We start from the raw sequence: 21,205 nt of genomic DNA on the forward strand, positions 1-21,205 counted from the left end.
CAGGTAAGCAGGCGAAAATCTTGCCCATTATGGTAAACGATTTGAGTATTGGTGGACCGACGGCCTCATAAAGGTAACAGGAAGGCGCTGGATGCAGGCCGCTATAAACCAACCATTATGGAAATTATTGAGGAGGCCTATGTTCAGCAGTGGACGTCCTCTACAGGAAGCAGTAAACTGACGATTCCAGGTAAGTAGGAGGTACTTACTTACTACGAGCTGAAATGACTGACTGATGAAGCTAGACTAAAATAGTAGGCAGAATACCTACCTGTTGTACCTATATTCGCCATAATTAGGGGAACATTCTCTACGCCTGTATACTGTATACATACAGTAACAAAATTGCTCTTTAGTCTAATTTTAGCCTACGAAGCCCTAGCTGTAATTTTAGGTTCGCCACACGACCCCTCGTTAGGGCTAGGTCACTGCTCCGGTATGTTGTGGTTTGAGTATAGCGAGCTTGTATATGCAGCAAGGCAAAGGTAAGATGGTTTAAAAAGTCTATTAATGTAACACTTCGTATTGTAACATACTACGCCACATTGTCATAACAATAAGAAATATTTTCAAAAATCTTAGTTTTTTGACAATGCGAGATGCCCTTCTATATTTTCAGAAATCTTAATTTTTTTGACAATGCGAGATGCCCTTCTGAGAGATCCTGGATGGAAGTGTACCTACGCCTGTTACTCTTTCATGCAAAAAGTACTGGACGAACTAGATGAATTATTTTTTTTGTATTAATTGACCTAAGTTAAAATTACAACAATAGGGCGTCAACTTATTTTAGTGACACACTGAATATCAATTATATAGCCCGAGACAAAAGCTATTCCAATATCGAATTGGATTTTCCCATGATAAAACCCCTACATTGGTGTACGAGTACATTCACTTAACTGGCAGATACAGATGTGTATCGCCCTAATAATGATCTACATTGGATACTCTGCTTATTTCCGCAGAGGTATATTACAAAAATGTCTGTCAATATGTCCCCACAGCGAGATTAGTCACGTCAACCCACATTCTGTGTTATATACGGCCATGTGGTCATAGTCCAGGCAAATCAGTCTCTATATTCCAACGGCCGTTGATGACCGCCAGTCCCATTGCGGGCTCAGTTCGCGCATAACACAAATATTTTATTTATTTGTGTGCATGCACATAATAAAATAGATAGAAAAAAATGTTTAATAGCACTGAGATCCACATCGTCACCACAATAATTATTAAAAATAACAACAACATAAGGTACAAGATGGTATCCGAAAAACATAAGTAGTCTGGCTACATCACAAGTAATGCTTATTTCAAAATGCAAAACATACTGAGTGTGGATGCGTTATACAGTTATATCGTAAATGGACAAGAGTTGCATGCATGAGATTATTAAATAAGTTAAAACGCCAACAGGCTGTCAAGCTCATTAATAAAATACAGCGTTGAACTGTTCTAACTGGGCTATGCACCCCGGTAACATGGCGAATCTGATTAAAAATAAATCTACAGGGATATCCCCTCTCCATTAGCAGTCCACGTGAGCGCTGGGATTAAAATACTGGACTCCTGTCGCGTGTTTTCAATTTCATCCCGAAATAAAGCTTTAATTTTATCAACAGATTTAGATGAAAATTCTAATGAAACAAAGTCAAGTCCGTTATTTTGTTGAAGTTATTTGTGATAAAATTTGATTAACTCCTATAATTGGCTTCAAACTTCTTGATAAATATCAACAAGGTTCCACAGTGGACTTATGAAACGAACAAAAAATTAATGCCTATTTTCACCATCAATCCCTAATTTTTAAGTGACCCCTGAAAACAAAATTCCTGTTATGTTTTACCATAGGGTTCACTTAAAAAGTAAGGATTGATGGTGAAAACGGGCATACCTAAGTCTTTCAATAAGTGTGAAGTGGTAATACCACAGAATAATAATATAATCTATACTTATAATAAATCTGTAGAGAGGTCAATTCTGTACATGAAATATATTTTCAAAATAACTATCAGGGGGTGATTATTGATCGCTACCGATGCCAAAAATGCAATCAGTAAAATTTTTGTCTGTCTGTCTATTCTGTCTGTCTGTCTGTCTGTATGTTCCTTATAGAAACAAAAACTACTCGACGGATTTTAACAAAACTTGGTACAATTATTCTTCATACTCCTGGGCAGGTTATAGTATACTTAGGAGCAGAGTAGTGAAGGGAAATTTTGGGAAAACGGGAGAAGTTACCCTATTTTTTAAGCTTCCGTCGCGTGTGCAGCGTTAATGGTTAAATTTGGAAGGGACATAGCTTAGGTACTGTAGAGGTGCAGTAAGAAAGGAATTCCCGAAATTCCCACGGGAACGGGAATTAGCGGGAAAATCCTTTTGTATGAAGAATCTAAACCGCTTAAGTTACACGCTTGAAATTTGGCATGCAGGTACCTTAGTAAACTCAAAGCTTAGTTACAACAGGATATTGCATAATTCCCACGGGAACGGGAGTTAGCGGGAAAAAACATTTCTATGAAAAAATCTAAACCGCGTAAGATAGATGAAGGGGGTAAAACGGGATCCATGCGTACGAAGTCGCGGGCGGCTGCTAGTAAGTAATAATATCATTGTTCATAAGCCGCCAGGCGCCATAGTTGCCATAGGCAATCAGGTGTTACAACAAGCCTGCTAACTGAAAAAAAATAAGTTATTTGTTTTCTAGATTCTAGATCTAAAGCTAGTTTTAATTCTAGAACTAGCTTTTATCCATGGCTTCGCGGTGTGTAATTCGATTTATCTTTTGTTACAGCAAGACTGACTATTACCACAATAGATTTCTATTGAAAGTATTATTATTGTGTAGATTCGTAATAAGTATTTTATCTTGTTTTTTTTGTCTTTATCGTAAAATAGCACAAAGAACCAATTTAGATACTAACCAACGAAAACAAGTAACAAAACACAGTAAATTAATTCAGATAATATTCACGACTGATCGACCTACACTAATTTTTCTTGAAGGAAAAAGGCCTTCCAAACACCCTGAAAATTGTTCAGGGAGAGTTTCGGAAAAACAACATTATTATTCCGGTTGCTGTTGGGCAGCGGAAATTTTTCCATCATTCGTTATTGGCTAGTGTGACCGCACACTATCAACAAATATCAAGTGAAAGTTTGAAAAAATGTCTACCTACGGATTCATAAAACTCTATAGCCTTGATCACACGTACCGAGAAAACGGGCGAGACAGTGCTCTCGGCCGAGTACTCGGTGCGTATGTTCATACATCTACTACTACGAAAGCACTGTCTCGCCCGTTTACTCGGTACGTGTGATCAAGGCTTATAAGCAGATAATTTATAAAAAGCATACTGACAGACTATCAGTACAGTTTTTTTTATTTTTCTAGACCAAAGCTTCAACCAGACCAACGCGTGCAGATCGCCATTGCCGGCGCGTTCATAGGCCAATGACAAGTCGCGCGGACTGTCATGGGTCGCGCGACCTGTCACTGGCCTATGAACGCGCCGGCGATGGCGATTCTGCACCCGTTGGTGTGGCTGAAGCTTCAAAGACCAAGATATTTATTTAATTCTGACAGTGTGCGTCCTTTCAAAGACAAACGAAAATAATAAATGAAAAAAGAAGACGTAATATCGAACTAAGCGTCAGAATAAAAATCAAGGCTGGCCTTTGGATACGTAATTTTCTCGAATCTGTTTTTACTGGCAATTTTGAATTTCCTTTCGTTGGAGGCAATAAAAATACGAGCCTTTGACGAAAGAGATTTTATTTTAATGTTACTTTAAGGAAAACTTCTGATTAAAATCAAATACTGGATGACACGATTTAAAATGAATGATTCGAAGGAATGTGCCAATTATATTTATTTAAATATTTACAGGTGAATAAAGAATCTATACCCATTTATAAATTAAAGTAGTAAGTTCATATAGCAATAATAAAAAACCTACAAAACCTGCTTCACAAGTGCTCACCAAATCTATTAGCATGGAAAACGATCCCTTTAATCAGAAGAAACTTTTTTGCTGACCGTACAAAGCAAAAGAAAAGCTAATGACAGCAAAAACCGCGGCAGAGTAGGTATTGGCACACTTAATGCCTAGTCATTTCAGGTTCAGTGGATACGTCTACTTCAGTTTACTTTTTCAATGGTTTCCGATATTTGTGACGTAAGTTTTTGTTAAGGCTGACTATTGGACGCCATTTGCGTCAAAGAATGGATAGGAAACAAAATTGTGGAGTGGAATTTTTATAAGTACCTAATTGATAGTTTCGACTTGAGTTAGAGAGTTTAGCTGCTACTGACTGCGTCTTACTACTCTTAAGGCTTTCTAATAAAAGCATTCGGAAACTTAAAGATGAACTTACATTAGGGTTACATTAATGTAAGTTGACTATATATATTAAAAATAATTTAATTTGAGTCAGTCAAGGTAGACTAATGATGAAAATAAAGATTATGTAAGGAAAGCCTTAAAAAATGTTTATTTATGAAAATCAGTGGTTTGCTTGTAAGGCCTATCGAAAAAAAATAATGCCCAAAACTTTAACCTTATCAACCCCGTTCAAAACTTCCGCTATCGGAAGATCTAAAAGGCCCCATAATAATTGTCGGTCTGTCGTCCCGTAGCGCACCTACATAGGAAATCGTATTAATTCATATTAAAAGGTCCGTTTCACACAAAAGCTAGGAAACGTTAATCAAGGCCGGAAGGGTCAGGGTGCGTAGACCAGTATAGTTGGAACCCTGATTGCCATTGGCAGTGTGTACTGTCTGTCCGAAAAGTATCCGACCAGTACCAAGACTAACATTACAATTATGTAATTTGAAGCACTAAAGATCACACATCTAGTAAAATCAGGTTTGATACATTTAGGCGGTTGAATAGTGACTGAGTTTCTTGCGCTGCTTCTTCTCAGCACTGGCCCAATTATTGTCCTGAAGCAGTGGTAGGGTTAATACTGGGACGTGTAAAAGTGCTTTTTGAAAGCCTATTTGCAAAATTAAGTGAGTTTTATGAGTTTTTTCTTGTGTTCAATTATTTGTAAACTTTCTTTTTTTTTATCCACAACGTGGAAGCTGGCCTGCACCTTGCCTGATGGAAAGTGATTTATCAAACCGAAGGTGGAAACGAGCTTCACCGAAACCCTTATTTTGTAAATTATTTAATGTATATTCAAGAAGGCAACATTTTTAAAGTATTTACAAATATTTACGAAGCTTTTCCTGTGGTAGAGCTGCAAACATTTGCAATAATAATTGTTGAGTCGGAAATTTTACGGACAACCTCCTTAATTTCGTGCCATTTTGGGGGAAAGAAGGCCACTTTACACTGGCCACGGTAGCCCTAAAGGGACATTTTCATGTAAAGAATCCAATTAGCCCAGGACAGGTGGCTGCACAATCCTGTACAACAAAACATGTGCAAAGGAATAGGGCGAACTTTTGTGCGGCACAAACATTTAAAATGCCCTTTTTGAATGGAAAAGGGTCTTGGAAAAGGTTTGGGCCAGTTTCTCGAATGTTTGAAGTTAATATGGGTGTAAATACACCTTATTTCATATCGTAGTTTATGAAAAAGAGTTTAAAATCATCATCAATAGTGTTTAGACCTAAGAAAACCAAAAACAAATAGGTAGCAAGAATTTTCTTTGTAGGAACCACCATATTACTTACTTATCTTTTCAAATATGGCCGCCCCAGATCTCGTAATTTATTACTTAGGCTAAAAGCCAAACAAAGGGCTTCCCAGATAGCCTTTTCCGGATTCCCTTTGAGAACATCTCCTTTAGCTGCCCTATAATTAGATGCTGGGTTTAAAAGAAAAAACAAACTGCCTCTGAATTAAGCTATCCATTTTCCTTTTATAAGGAACGAGTAATTTCCTTGTGGGACATCTGTCTGATTGCTTATTTAGAGAACCCCTATGAGACTGTTTTAGATTCACGAGAAATGTACGCAGATTTCCGATATATTCATTTGTTTGTGAGACCCCAAAAAATAAAAGTTATAAATGATATAAGGTACTAGCGGCCGCCCATGACTTCGTACGCGTGTACCCCACTTTACCCCTTAGGGGTGACGTTTCGTATAATTCGTTCTTAAGGCATGGCTACACCTTATATGGAACCTACCTCCCAAATTTAAAGTTTGTAGGTGTTACTTTTCTTTCATTGATGATACGTACCTGAAACAAAAAACTTACTGTTAGCAAAAAATGAATAAGTAAAACCAGATCACGGTACAATATAAAATATGATACAAAATAAAGCTTCAGCTATTCGCTATTATTGACTAAAAATTATTAAAATGTCCCGTTTAATTGGTAATAATGTGATTGTCCCGGGACTTCCCCATTTACATAAACATATAAATAATGACCAACGACAAAACCAATTCAGTTATAATGTAATGTACTGTGTACGGTTGGTATCAAAGTTGAAGCAGTAGACTTGATTACCACAAAACTATTGATTACTGTGAGATGACGTGTTAATTTGCAAATTCAATGATAATTCCTAAACGTTTTATTAATTTTAGAAGGTTGAATAATTTGATTCAATTAAGCCACTTTGTAATAATATATCAATGTACTTAAATATCTAGTTTTAAGTCATTGAACGCCGAGACAAATAGAAATTGTATTGTACAAGGCACACCGGTGAGTCGCGTGGCATTCAACATGTATTGTTCATGCTTACTTTTTTTCTTCAAGAGAACCCTAATGAATTGATTGCATGAACAATATGTGCCCAGATTTGTTAAACTTACTGGCTTTAAATCTACTAGGGCAATATGTGAAAATATGATGACGTTGCAGTAATAACTCATTGGCGCAATTACTTTAAATATTTCATGTAATTATAAATTTAATTTTGCCCGACATTAACGTATCAGCATATTATGTTAATAGCTTTTATCTTGACACAGCATGTACAGCACATGTAAATTTATAGGGTGGTTTGCGACAATATGCACGCTTGAAATTGTTGGGTTGACGAAACATATTTTTCAGTGAACATTTTAAATGCTGGTGTTACGATTACCCTGAATCAGCCAAATAAAGTATAGAACAGAAAAAATTAACTATGCAATTTGGAACCAAAATAATTATATTTAATATTAGTGATCTTCTGTGGGCTTATTCTCAAAGCTCTATTGTTTTCAGAAAAATGTAAATTCATACTTTGATTCCCAAAGAGTCCTCGAGTTCCACGACATTAAAAATTAAAAATGTATTCTTATTTTATTTTAAAATTTGAAGAACAAGAGTCGTGGACCTTTTAGAATAACCTGCGCCTTATCTCTAAATTGGTGTTTTTATTATTACGAACCATAAAATAAGAGTTGAATAGGTACAATACATAATGATTTATGACCATGATGAACCTAATAACACCTATAACTAATGTATTACTCTACAAAATCAAAAACCTAAAACCGTACTCGTAAGAAAAACGTAACTTTCGATCGATTATCACGTTGAGTAAGCGAAGCCTCGCAGACAAAAATGGAATATTCCCGAATATATTTCTCACGGGCTACTAATACCATCATAAGTATTAGCGGGAATCAGGCAAGAACCTCATTAGGGGTTCAATAGAGCCTCAACAAGCAATTAGAAGGTCTTCCGGACCGCGAAAAACAAAGGGCGGTCGATCCACCTAAACTTACCCTTAGGTTGGGCGCAGACATGCGATTAGACTACACACGACTGTGAGTGAAAATATAGATTCACGATTATGGTAACGACGTAAAAATACATGGTGTTATTACAAAAAACTACAGGCATTAATTCCAGGCTAAATGTCAATTTAAACAAGTGTTGAACGGCCGCTTAACTTTTTGTAATAAGCCCCGTAGTGTGTAAAATTGAAATTCTGTGCACTAAACCTTAAATCCAACTACTTTATCAATATTGGATAATTACGTAAAGTGTTAAAAAGGCTTCGATGGTTTCATGTGTACAGTTTTCGTATTATCAATAGAAACATTTCAACAAGAAATTAAGATGATTCACTATGGAAAAAATCGGTTTTGGTTTTCAATAATGTGTATCAAGAATTAAAACCAGCCAAGCGTCTGCATTTTCCCATAGTTGAAGTAAAAAATTGTGTAGGAAAGTACTGTGAATCGTTCGTGAGCGGTCAGCCTAACCTTGGACAGACAAACGAACACCCAGATTAGGTTTGCGAGCGGTTGGACTAATTGTTTGTTATCAGGCTCTTTGTTCATTGTTTGATACATGTGTGGCTTCTAGAATCATTAGGGCACATTATTTAGCGTGACTTTTTGTAACACACGTCGTTATTCGCTAAAAGATTCAGGTTACAAACATCAAAGTGAGATTGGTTACAAAAATTACAAAGAAGATATTTAATATTAAAATATTTAATCCTTTTAACATTAGCAGCTGTACTAGAGTAATTGCAAAAGAACAAAAAAGCCAGGCAAAAAGAAAGACAATATTTTTCTTAAACCTAAGCGCCATTTTTTGTAACGCATTGAGTTACAAGTTGCTAATTTGATATTAGGACAAACACCTCAAATTCCAATTAATTCCAAAATGAATTACTTTCCAATAAACAAACAGAAAACAAATGAAAGTTCTAAAACGAAATAAGTTAAGAATAAAAATACAAATAATATAATTTATCGGGTACACAATCAGATTTGTGGAAAGTCAACGATCGATTCCCAACCTTATGAGGTCAACGGCCCGAAACATTAACTCTCAGTCTAAGTACATTATTACAGCACCTCAAGCCATACACTGAGATCTTACCTCATTGTAATAGGATTGATTTTGCGATAAAAACATACAGTCTGGTGTGCTGTCCTCTGTACATATCAGGTTTAGAAGAAAACAGTTTTACCCGAAAGGTCACTTGTCACGCGACCTAAATGAGAGTAGGGTTAAAACGGCAGTGCGTTAAGGGAATGGGGTACTAAAGCTTAATATTAACTAAGGGATGCCCGGATTGCGTTCCTTTTAAATCTCTAGACATAGGTACTAATAAAAGAACGGCACATTTTTTTATCAAGCAATGACGTTATCAACTAACTATATTCTGCTAGCTATGAGCTGTTCCCGTAACTTTGTACGCGAGAAATAGTTTGATTTAATTTTGTTCAAATTTTGTCAAATGCCCGTGTTGTACCCACTCCTCTGAAGGTTTGAGACACTACACTCGAAGTTGTTGACAATTATGTATACCTGGGACAAACAGTCCAGTTAGGTAGGTCCAACTTCGAGAAAGAGGTTAATCGTCGAATCCAACTCGGCTGGGCAGCGTTCGGGAAGCTTCGCGAAATTCTCACGTCCGAAATACCGCAGTGTCTCAAGTCAAAAGTATTTGACCAGTGTGTGTTGCCAGTGATGGTGTATGGCTCTGAGACGTGGTCGCTTACTATGGGCCTCATAAGAAGGCTCAAGGTCACCCAAAGAGCGATGGAGCGTGCTATGCTCGGAGTTTCCCTGCGTGATCGAATCAGAAATGAGGAGATCCGTAGGAGAACCAGAGTGACTGACATAGCCCGCAGAATCGCTAAAATCAAGTGGCAGTGGGCGGGGCACATAGCTCGAAGAGATGATGGCCGCTGGGGCAGAAAAGTTCTTGAGTGGCGACCACGAGCTGGAAGACGTAGCGTGGGCAGGCCTCCCACTAGGTGGACCGACGATCTGGTGAAGGTCGCGGGAAGTACCTGGATGCAAGCGGCGCAGGACCGGTCTTTGTGGAAATCCTTGGGGGAGGCCTTTGTCCAGCAGTGGACGTCTTTCGGCTGAAACGAACGAACGAACGAATTTTGTTCGTTTTAGCGTTTTCTTTAATGCTCTGCTCCTGTTAGGCTATTAGTCATAGTGTAAGGGTTTTAGCTTATAGCCTTCCTTGATAAATGGGCAACCATTTCTGAGATTAGAGCATTCAACCAAACTCTTCAGCTTTTTCATTTTCTTGTTTCCCTTTACACCCTCCAGGCTTACCACCTTAGCACCATTAATTAAGGAATCTCGCAAAATTTCTCGTCACAATTCCATTTAAAATGGACAAAATGTAGCTCAGCACAGAAGTTCTTTGTCCGGGTTTCCCCGTAAAACAACATTGTAAACAATTGACACACAATGGTTGACTTAAGTCCCCACATCTACTCTCCTTTCCCACTATTGACATAAGATCTGTATTCCCCTGGCAAGTTACCCATTTAGTGCCATGTCTACATTGTTGAAAACCGCTGTCAAATTACAGTGTTCAGTTTTATGGCCGTGTATGGATGTTTCGGCTGTAAATTGAATTTGCTGACGTAACCTAATAACGTTTAATCCGGGATATTTTGTTGCTCCACTGTGCAGTCGAATTTGTGTCGCATGCGTTTTGTGATGGACCAAAACGCTGGGGAAATATTGTGATGTTCAGCTGTTTTGTTTTAGAGCTATTGTATGTATGACTGTGTGTATCAGATTTATTTGACGTAGGTATTTCGTATATTTATCTCTTATGTAGAGTCGTGTAGTAGTGATAGTAGTTTTAATGTGCGATAGTGTAATTATTGTAAATTGTTTAACCCTAAAGTCTTGATGAACCAAGAACAAAGTTACATAACCTGATTTATAATACCTACGTATCTTTTTGGCTATTTAGACCTATTTGGCTGAAGTATCACTTAGTTTTATAAATAGGTATTTCTGATTTTTAAATAACCTGATGCCTCTCTGACTGTTTATTGCACATGGCTGTAAATTATATATGTCACCGTAAGATTATAAACATCGTTTGATTACAATCTATCTCGTGAGATTGTAAACTGTCGAAAAATTGTGAACCGAAACATATGATTGCAATTTAACGCATTATTTTTCGCTTTATTGTAATCTATCGATGGGAAGCGGTCAAATTGTGATCTCAGGCGCTGATTGGTTGAACGTTATGTGCCCCCCGCCGCCCCGGCACTCGCCATATTTGTTTGTTATTTGGTTTGTTGTTAAATGTAAACTATGTGTTTTTGTGATTATAAATTAATTTCGTGTTAAAAATAACATACCTATCTAGAATTAGTTATGAAAAATTATTGTGGACGTAAAAAAATCTGTGATAAACCAACGAATAAGCCCTCTGGACACGTGGTCCGACTGCTTTGTCCGACTAATCGGACCACGTAAACTTTTTTTTCCTGTTGGTTCGATTAAGGAGTCGGACTATCAAGACTTTCTGTTCTTAAGGTTACATGGTCCGACATTTAACCGCCCAACCTATTTGAAAGCAAGAAAGAAAGATACATTTATTATTTCATTAACTCAACACTTTTTAACTGCATTTTCTTAATTGAATAACTATAACAGACCTATTCCTTTTAGTTCAAATCAAAGTTTAACTGAGTTGAACTTTCAGGAAAAAAAATCCATAGTTTTCATATTTTTTCTAGAAATTTGAAATAAACGGAATATAATATTTTCCTAAAAATTCAACTATAATAAATCTATTGAATATTTTTGATCGATTTTTTAGGCTAGTTTCCTAAAAAAATTTTTTTAGTCCGTCAATTTTAATATAAAAAAATATTGGACACGTATATTTTTAATTGTCAATCAAACAAATAATTACAAAGTAGGACACGCAAAAATTCCCGCACAAAATGAAGTTTTGAACGAAAAACCGTTTGACTGACGTACCACGTACGTACGTCAGTGGTTAAGGGTTATAGTGCGTTGAAGTTCCGCGCGACGTCACAAAGTGCAGCACTTTTACGCACTCACTGACGTCACAGGCCTTTTCTTTAGAACTTTGGCACGCTTTATCTCTTTACATTTTCATTAGTTTTAAAAAGTGAAAAATAGGTGTTGAGTATTTTTTGATAAGCTAACTGACGGACTAATTAAAACTCTTGCTTTTAACCCAGGAAACATCCCTATTGAAAATGTGGAAAACAAATGAATACCTACATGACCTATCTACAGGGTGGCCAAAACAGTGAGGTCTAAAAGAAAAATTTAGATTCCTTACATCAAGGTGTACCTAAATCACCCCCATGTATATTATACGATTGTGCTTAGTTTAGGAGATAGAGTTAATTTTGTGATATTTTAAAATTTTATGACCTAGTAGGCTTTAAACATTTTTATCTTTTTTTTGGGTTGACTTTTTTCAGATTTCTTTTTTTCGACAGATTTGTTATGAATTGTAGATGTTTGAAAAAAATAATCACCTTCCTATCTGTGATTCAAGATACAAAAGTTTTGCTAGAAACTTTAAAATTATGCTTTTATCAGAACACTATCAAATTTTATAGAATTAGTTATGTAAAATTATTGTGGACGTAAAAAAATCTGTGATAAACCAACGAATAAGTGCTAGTTTCCGAACATAACGTAAATTACATAAATTTTTCGTGTTTTAATATTTGTATGCGTGTGAACTTAAGTGATCTCATTGAATACCTACTATTTGCCATGTCGGATATTGAGCCTGGTCAACAAAATACCTCTGAAAAAACAGGTATTGTTAATCCGAACGAATTTACCATAGAGTTACAAAAATGTTACAGTGGGCATAATGAAAATAGTAAAAAATTAGAATGGACAAATCAAAGAATACAAAGTATAATAAAATCGTTAGATGAGTACAGCATAATTAAATCTCAAGGTAAGAGGACAAAATGATTGATTTTTTATAAGTTTTTTTTAATAATTTCCCAATTTCAGTTCGTGTTTGAGGACAAAATAACCGTTTTTGTGTTTAAATTTATTTTTTGTTACACGACAAAATATTTTTTATAAAAGTGTTTTTTTAATATTTCCAATATTATTTTAGGTTTAAAGACAAAATAATTGTTACCTACTAAATAATAAATAAATACTTGAAGAATTTTTGAAGTGTATTTATTTTATTTAACTAACACCTCTATTTCATTTCTAACTCTGTGGGGACAAAGAACGGCTGGTCGTGATTGGTCGCTCTTACAATAAGACCGACCAATCAGGAAGAGCTTTCGGACAGTTGACAATTTGACGCGGGACAGATTGTAATTTTACAGTTTCACTTCGATAGATTACAATATAGCGAAAAATAATGCGTTAAATTGCAATCATAATATGTTACGGTTCACAATTTTTCGACAGTTTACAATCTCACGAGATAGATTGTAATCTAACGATGTTTGTAATCTTACGGTGACATATATAATAATAAGTCAATTCGACTATATCACGTTCAGAAATATATATTTTTAGTTTATGTCGTACATTCTTTCTCCCTTTTTCTGCAACTCCCTCTCTTTCGGGAACTAATTCGCTACTTCAAGTTTGTTTCCAACTCATTTCCTTTTTTAATTACTGCCTCGATACTTTCAAGTTTCCAAGTCAGGAGTAAAATGTGGCTTGAAAACAATCAACTAAGTGGTCGGCGTGAGCGCAGCTCTCAACCCAAACTTTAGCTTTTTGAACATAAATTCTTTATCGAGGCGCGTTTGAATTGGTTAGCTGACTCGACTAAACACTAGCTTGCTATTGCACTAAGCACTGGCAGATATTACCTTTTATGGTAATAAGTTTACCTTATGTGCACGTAAGGACGGTTATGATAATTACACCTAAATAAGTAATTTAAGAGGAGATAAAGGAAAAATATGCAACCCATGTGTCTACGGTTTGGAGTGTATTCCAAATCCTCCATTTTACCTCTAGTAAATCAGATATGGTCGTTCTACTACAGTGGAGACTTGATAATGATGAAGACATGATAATTTTCATATTTATTCACTTCGCAATGTTGGTCTCAATATTGAAATAAAAACATCACGGAATTTAATTTGAGCTCGAGACTTGAGCAAGGGTTTTAGAATAAGGTTTGTCTAATTATTCAGTTGTAATTTTAGTGTTTTCATCATTATTTAGAATCTCTCAATTTAAGCCTTTGAATGGTTAAATTTTAATATTGGAATTAATATAACAATTAACTATGCGAAAATGAAATATACTAGAACGGCAAAATGGAATGTAATAAATTTAAAATTTATATAAGACGATTATAGATTTTCGGCATTATTAATGCAGGTGGATTAAGTAAAATTAACACAATAAAATATTCGAACTGAACGATTGTAACAGTGAATGTAGCAGTTCAGAAACACTCTTTGACGAATTAAACAGAAATTAATTAATGTTCATAGCGCAATAAAAAGGCTTTTTTTCAGTTCCATTTTAATTTTAAGTTTCAGAATTGAATATTAAATAATTAATGATTCTTAGATTTAAAATGTGAAATGTAATAAATTAAGTAATATCAAACATATAAAAATGCTTCAGGTGGGACTTGAATCCATGAAATAGCACTTGCCACTCGATAGCTCTGACCACCGAATTACAGAGACATTTAATTTTGTAAATCTGAGAAAAGGTAAAAGATGTGTAGGTACGTATTAGTATACGCCGTACACCAGCGTAGTTTCATCAATAATAGTCGAAAAAACAATCGAAAACCTGTTCGAAATTCAATCCCAATTAAAAAACCAGGCAAGTGAACTAGAATCCAAAACCTAGTTCAATCTGGATCGCTAAACAAAGCACAAACTCGAGTTACACTTGAAACGAAACGGTGTCGCTCTCGCCGCGTAACTTCGAGCATTTGTTACGTACTGCCACCAGCCATTGCGATTTGGAACTTTGATTTGTTTTCTATACACGTAAAGGAAACTCCAAGGTTGCCAAGTAATCTCCAATTGGAAATGTAATCTAAAGTAGCAGATTGGGATTGAAGTTTTTATACATAATTTAGAATTTTTTATTGGGACTTTTTGAATTTGTTGAGGAAAATTCATCAAGAACGTGTATGAGAAAATTCAGTCTTAATTGGATTTACAAAAGAGAATTTCTTCTGATTTCTAATTTCTTGAAGTTGCCTATTACTTTTTAGAATTTTATTTATTGTTTAAATATATGTAAAATAACGTAATGAATTATTATAATTACAATGAAGATCAATCAACTAACTTAGGCTGAGCTGCACCTTTTGACCGTAACTATAACGTGAACCGGCGTTTTTGTATGGTATTTGACGAATTTTTGACGTTATCAAAGTTAAAGTAAGATGGTGCAGCCCAGCCTTAGACCTACATAAAACGTAAAATCGTCAAACATTATGCAATGACTGTTTTTTTATTAATATGACCTACTTACAAGATATTAGCAATAATTATACCTACCTTAATTCATAAGATACATACGAATACATAAATCAAACATTGCAACGTTAATTAGCTATGTATGTAATCTAAAGCGTACCTTCGCAATACGAGTTACTCGTACCTACACGTCCCTCTACATACAAATGGAATGCGAAACTGTTCCAATTCGACAAATTACACCAAACTATGTCGTTGTGGCGTAATAGAGACCATCAAATTCGTCTTACCCACCGCTGCAACGCACTTCCCCGGGAATGCCTCTCTCATTTCCAACGTAAGGCATACGATTCACTGGATTTACGCGACAATGCTCTACGCGAAAGTTTGCTGCATGAAAACTAAATTAATTTGTCGATTGAAAAGATTTGTAGAGCGCTGATATGACAGCAATTTCAATGAAACTAAATAGTTATTTACAAGTATGTTATAGATCCGAATAAAAAAAGAAAACCAAAATAAAGTAAACGTGTCTTAATGAAAATTATTAAGATGCACTTTGGAACGAAAAGGAGGTTAAAGGAATTACAAGGATTATGAGGAAAATGGAAAGAAGACCTAAAGGCTAATATCATTAATTCAAAAACACCTAGAAGATAATAATAAATAAATCCTGACTTGCGCAAAATAAATCCAGTGTGTTCCGCCCCTAACAATCCATTTACTTAATATCACTAATTAAGCTATAACTTCTTTTTTATTACCGAGCACTAAGTTTCAAATTCCTTTGCATCCAATAAGAAAAAGAGGCCCGTTTAAATCCGCTTTCACTTGTTTGTGTTGGTCTGTCCCTCTCTTTGCTATCCTCTTTATGTTAACCTAAAAGAAAATTAATTAAGTGCCATTGTTCCTTTTGAGTGCCGTTTTGTAAGCATCTGACAGTCTTTTGTACTTTTTACACACGAGATATGGTTTTGGAGACTTTGAGAAAAATATGCTGCGATGGCATCTTTGCCTTACTGAGGGTTGAGGTTCGCGATTACAATCTAGAATGAAATACGTCGAGTTTCTTGGAAATTCCAGTGGTAGCCATTACTTTAACTGAAGGACATGTTGCAGGTTTGTCTATTATTTTGCTGAAAAAAAGCTTTCAGCGTGTTGCGAAAGTATTAAAATGAAAAACAGCAAATTTATTGCAGAAGTTAAAACATAAACAATCTCACACTAAGGTATCTAAGACCCTCTTGTTCCAAAGCAAACTCATGAGCACTCTTTTAAAAATGGCGGACCATTTACTCCCTACTTTGACGTTATGGTCAAAAGCTTTTTTGTTCGCCATGTGCCACCGTGGCGTTTATTCTTTTATGCCACAGCCAAAGCGAAACCGTAGAACTAAAGATACAACCCGGAAACCCATTTGCCGAAATCCTGAAAAGATATTACCGGACAAATGTTTCAACTCGCCGTTTTGAAAGTGATGTCGAAAAATATACATTTATCGACATTGAATTTCGACGGAACTTTCCTAAACACTAATTCAGAATTTTTAACAAGAAAAGGCTTGATTTTAAACCTAATTATCTACGTTCAATATNTTTAATCTATATATATAAAAATGAAACCCGTTTTCCGTTGTCACGACATAACATGAAAACGGCTTGACCGATTTGGCTGATTTTTTTTTTGTAGTTTTCTAATACTCTGTACAAGGTTTTTACGGAAAAAAATATAAAGAAAATCTCTACGCTAAGGCGGTACGAAGTTCGCCGGGTCAGCTAGTATAATATATTTAGCTTAGCTATTCAGTAGCTGTAGTAGAGACCAATAAAACAATAAAAACAATTATTAAACTCTATTATCATTGACATCACTCATCAATGATATTAAAGGTGAAGAGTTTATTTTGCCACTAATTCTTCTTAGCAACAGCTGATATTGTCCCGAAGGGATTCCATGGAAATCTAATATTGAAACGCATACAGTACACTGAAAAGGCCCTACATACTAATAAAGAATTTTAATTTAATATCATTTTTCACAAACTCTCGATAAAATAGACCGACAAACCAACACTAGCCTCGATGAAAAATGCTCTAGTTTTCACTTTGAGCATTGATTATTGGAATAAAAAGCGACGCAGTCCCGTTTGTGTCGCTCTACTATTTGTAGATCAAGTAATTTTATAGTGACATGCATTATAAAGCATTTTTGTTCAGCTTTTGGACATAAAAGTTACCTTTTTATTTTGCCAACCGGTTTATGAGTCAAAGGAGAAAATTACTAACTTCTACATCAAAATATTCAACTTTACATCGCTTTTCAAAGATCTTTAAAATTCGAAAATGTAATTGAATCTGTTTTGTCATAATAAATATCATATTATCTAACATGAGTATATTTCTATTCAGTGACTTTGTCACTTGTGCCTGCGAATATCTTTACCAAAACAAGGTTAATTTACTTCACAAGCTTATAATCATTTTTGACTACATTTAAGTACTTCAAATGCTTAAATACCCGACTTCTGATGAAATTGAAACATCTTAAATTCACTTTACGCGACATTTCAATAAACGTTATTTGGACCACTCCATCGGACGTGATTTGGAATATTTTAATTCCATTTCAAATCACTGAGCTTTACTTGAATAAATAGATACGTTCGGCCTAACAGTTCCACGAAGCTTGAATATGGATGATTGGATTTCTGGAATTTTGCCTATTTTGAATTTCACGGAACGAATCAATGTTTGGAATTATGAGCTTGGAAAGCCCATGTCCTGATTTTATACATACAAATACACGCATTTTTATTCGCTAAGGAGAATTCATAAAACTAGGCATATGATATAGTATATTACTCTATAATAATACCGCACCCTTCATATAAATAACAAATGAACCAGACAAGTTATATCTTTGCAGCGCCAGACGTACAATTTTCATTTCAACTGAAGAAGGGTTAAAAATTCAGGGGCAAAAAGGGTCGCTTATTGGGGTTATTGTTGGGGTTAACTTGGGGCTGGGCCTTTCTGTCTGTAAATTGCACTTCTAATTGCTCAGCAGCCGCTGCAGATAAAAAGTACCGAAGCTGGCGTATTTTCATACTAGGAACTTGTGTCACGTGCGGCTAGTTATTTTATTTAGACATCACATATTTTATACTTAAAAGGTAGACGTTTTTTAATAATAAATGTTTATCTCCTACAAAAAAGACTAGTCATCGATGCCTCCGACTGCATTATTGTGAATACTAAGTAGTAGGAAAACACAGCGTGGGATGTCCACCCACAAGGTGGACCGACGACCTGATAAAGGTAGCAGGAAGGCGCTGGATGCAGGCCGCTACCAACCGTGCGATGTGGAAATCATTGGGGGAGGCCTATATTCAGTAGTGGACATCTTATGGTTGAAATGATGATGATGATGATGAATTACTCTCGTTTCTTTCTTTTCAGTTCATTTTTACGCAGTTGAATTTTTTGTTTTAAAAGAAAAACTAATTTTGACCCTCCACACGTTTTTATTTTGAAGTCGGCTAAATAATCCGCAGCTAAACACCTCACCGCACATTAAATTCAATGGCCATTCCATCTAACCCTAAAACGCGCTCGGTTCATCAAACAACAGAACTTTGATCGCGGGCCGTTCCGACCGCACGTACTACATTACCCAACACGTAAAAAATTCAAAAGCCACCATGAATATAAACTTGCAGGCTACCCATAAAGCTGGGCGTGTTTGGGTCGGGCTTTATTAACACCTAGACCCTGAAAAGGAGCGATAGCGAACACAAAAGATTTGCCCCAATATTTTCGAGGCATGCAGTTTGGGGAAAGTGGGTCGATAGCACGCTGAAGATTAATTTCGGGATCCTTTCTAGTCTTAAGTAGGAAATCTGGGAAGGGTTGAAGTTTGATACGTGTTATTTAGCTGAGTTTCCAGCGATACAGATTCGTATGTACCTACCAGATGTCATGAAAACGAAAGTTTTGATAAGAATACGTAGGTGAATGTTTAACGATTACTATTTTTTACGAAATAAACAAAAAATATGAAAATCAATTCTTAAACCAATTTCATATTTTACTTTTATTTTGTACAAAGTAATTAAGTCAAAAGTGACTGAACTAAGTCCTAGTGTTATGGATCCCGTCAATCCACCGTGACACGTATTAAAATTATTGCTTTCCAAAAATGAACCGCATATAAATCGATGTTTATTCGGAAAGTTTCTCAGGAACCGTAAATTTTACTGCCGCTGCTCGCTTGAACTTAACCCACAATTCCCTCGGGGCAAAAAGGACCACGTGCTCGTAAGATTTTGGAAATCACCTTTGAGACGGCAGCGTAAGGGTTATTGCTGGCTACTGTTTCATGAACGAGATAATCCTTTGTATTCCTCTTACTAACTCAACAACTGCTTCATGACAATCTTCTTCGAAATAAATATAACTCAAAGGTGACTGACTAACTGACTGACTGACTGACTGACATAGTGATCTATCAAAGCACAGCCCAAACCACTGGACGGATCGGGCTGAAAGGACAGTGCCAATCCATGTATGGAAGTTGGACCAAGTGCTGCCCAGAATGAAACGATAGTGCATTTTGTTCCTCAGGCCAATACTAATTTGTAAACCGAAGCGCACTGAAATCTATCCCTGGAGTTAAGAGAAAAAAATAGTTTTGTTTTGAATTATTTACATACAAAATATCATCGATGTATACGTACTACGCATAAGATTTCACGATTGTGGCATTAAATAACACTCGCTATGTTGAACTTAACCTTCGGAAGGCAACAGGGGTGACCAGTCACCCCACTAGTTCAAAAAAGTCTTCATACGTTTAGTTGCAGTTGTTGTGTCTTTCTGTCGTTTGGTCCATTCTCTAATTGGAGGGAGAGCTATCAGTCGCATGCGTCAACATATCGCGTTAGGTTCATGTTTTTGATATTTTGACACTGCTGGGGTGACTCATCACCCCTGTTGCCTTTTACGTATACTTTATTTTTTCGTGTTACTAAAGTAAATGGTTGGTTTTGGAGTAAAAATGGCTTTGTTTTCGGATGATCAAATCGAAAAATACTTTCATGGACTTGCTGATGTCAATTCCTATGATAAACGCTGCTCAGATGATAATAAGATTTCTAAAATTGAAGACGATAATCTCAGTTCAGTCGGAGGAGAAATACTTTATTTCCAATAGCGAAAATTGTTACGACGATGACGTTCTACTAGCACAATTCAAACAAAATGTGCTACTATGTAAGAACAGACATGTTTGGTCTTCTTGGTTTCATCACCTTGGAGTCAAACACCTCGACGAAATATAGTAACTCTTGCGAGAGATGCGAGAATTATAGAGCAATTACACATGGCATTCTAAATATGAACAAGGGACCTCCTGAAGGTGCACCTTCAGCAAAGTTATAGAAGCAGGCAAGGTGAGTGCTGTGTCAAAGAAAACTGAACAAAAAAGTTATGACATCTTGTATAAAATGTCAACTACCCTCATGCCCTGAAAATCGAAAAGATATTTGCTTGAACTGTGCTTTATGTTAAAAATTAATTTATTAAAAATAAATAAACTGTTAAATGAAAGCATTTTTAGTTTTATAATGAAACAAAGTAATAGATCTAATCATTAATAAGTTAGATTTTTCATTACAAAGCTATTTTATTTCAAATTATATTTGTGGGGTGACTGGTCACCCCTGTTGCCTTTTACGTATACAAAAAAATGTGTTGCCTGCCGAAGGTTAACCATACTGCATCCGTACACCTTACTTTAGTACGACTTCAACATTCTTTATAAGCGATCAAGCGCTGTTGCAGTAGTTTGGTTACTTGACAAAAATTAATTATTCCCAAAATGGAGCAAGAAGTTTTAGCTTACAATAACTTCAATAATCGATTGTAATACACCAATAAATTGATTTTTTACAAGTATAGAAAACTAAAACTTCTTGCTTAATTTTGGAAATAATGAATTTTTTCAGCTTACCAAACAATTAAAACAGCGCTAGATCGTTTATAAAGAATGTCTAAATCGCACTAAAGCAACGTGTACGGG

Source organism: Ostrinia furnacalis, unplaced genomic scaffold, assembly GCF_004193835.3.
Source record: "Ostrinia furnacalis isolate ACB-3 unplaced genomic scaffold, ASM419383v2 OfSCF0860, whole genome shotgun sequence".
In the NCBI taxonomy this organism is placed as follows: domain Eukaryota; kingdom Metazoa; phylum Arthropoda; class Insecta; order Lepidoptera; family Crambidae; genus Ostrinia; species Ostrinia furnacalis.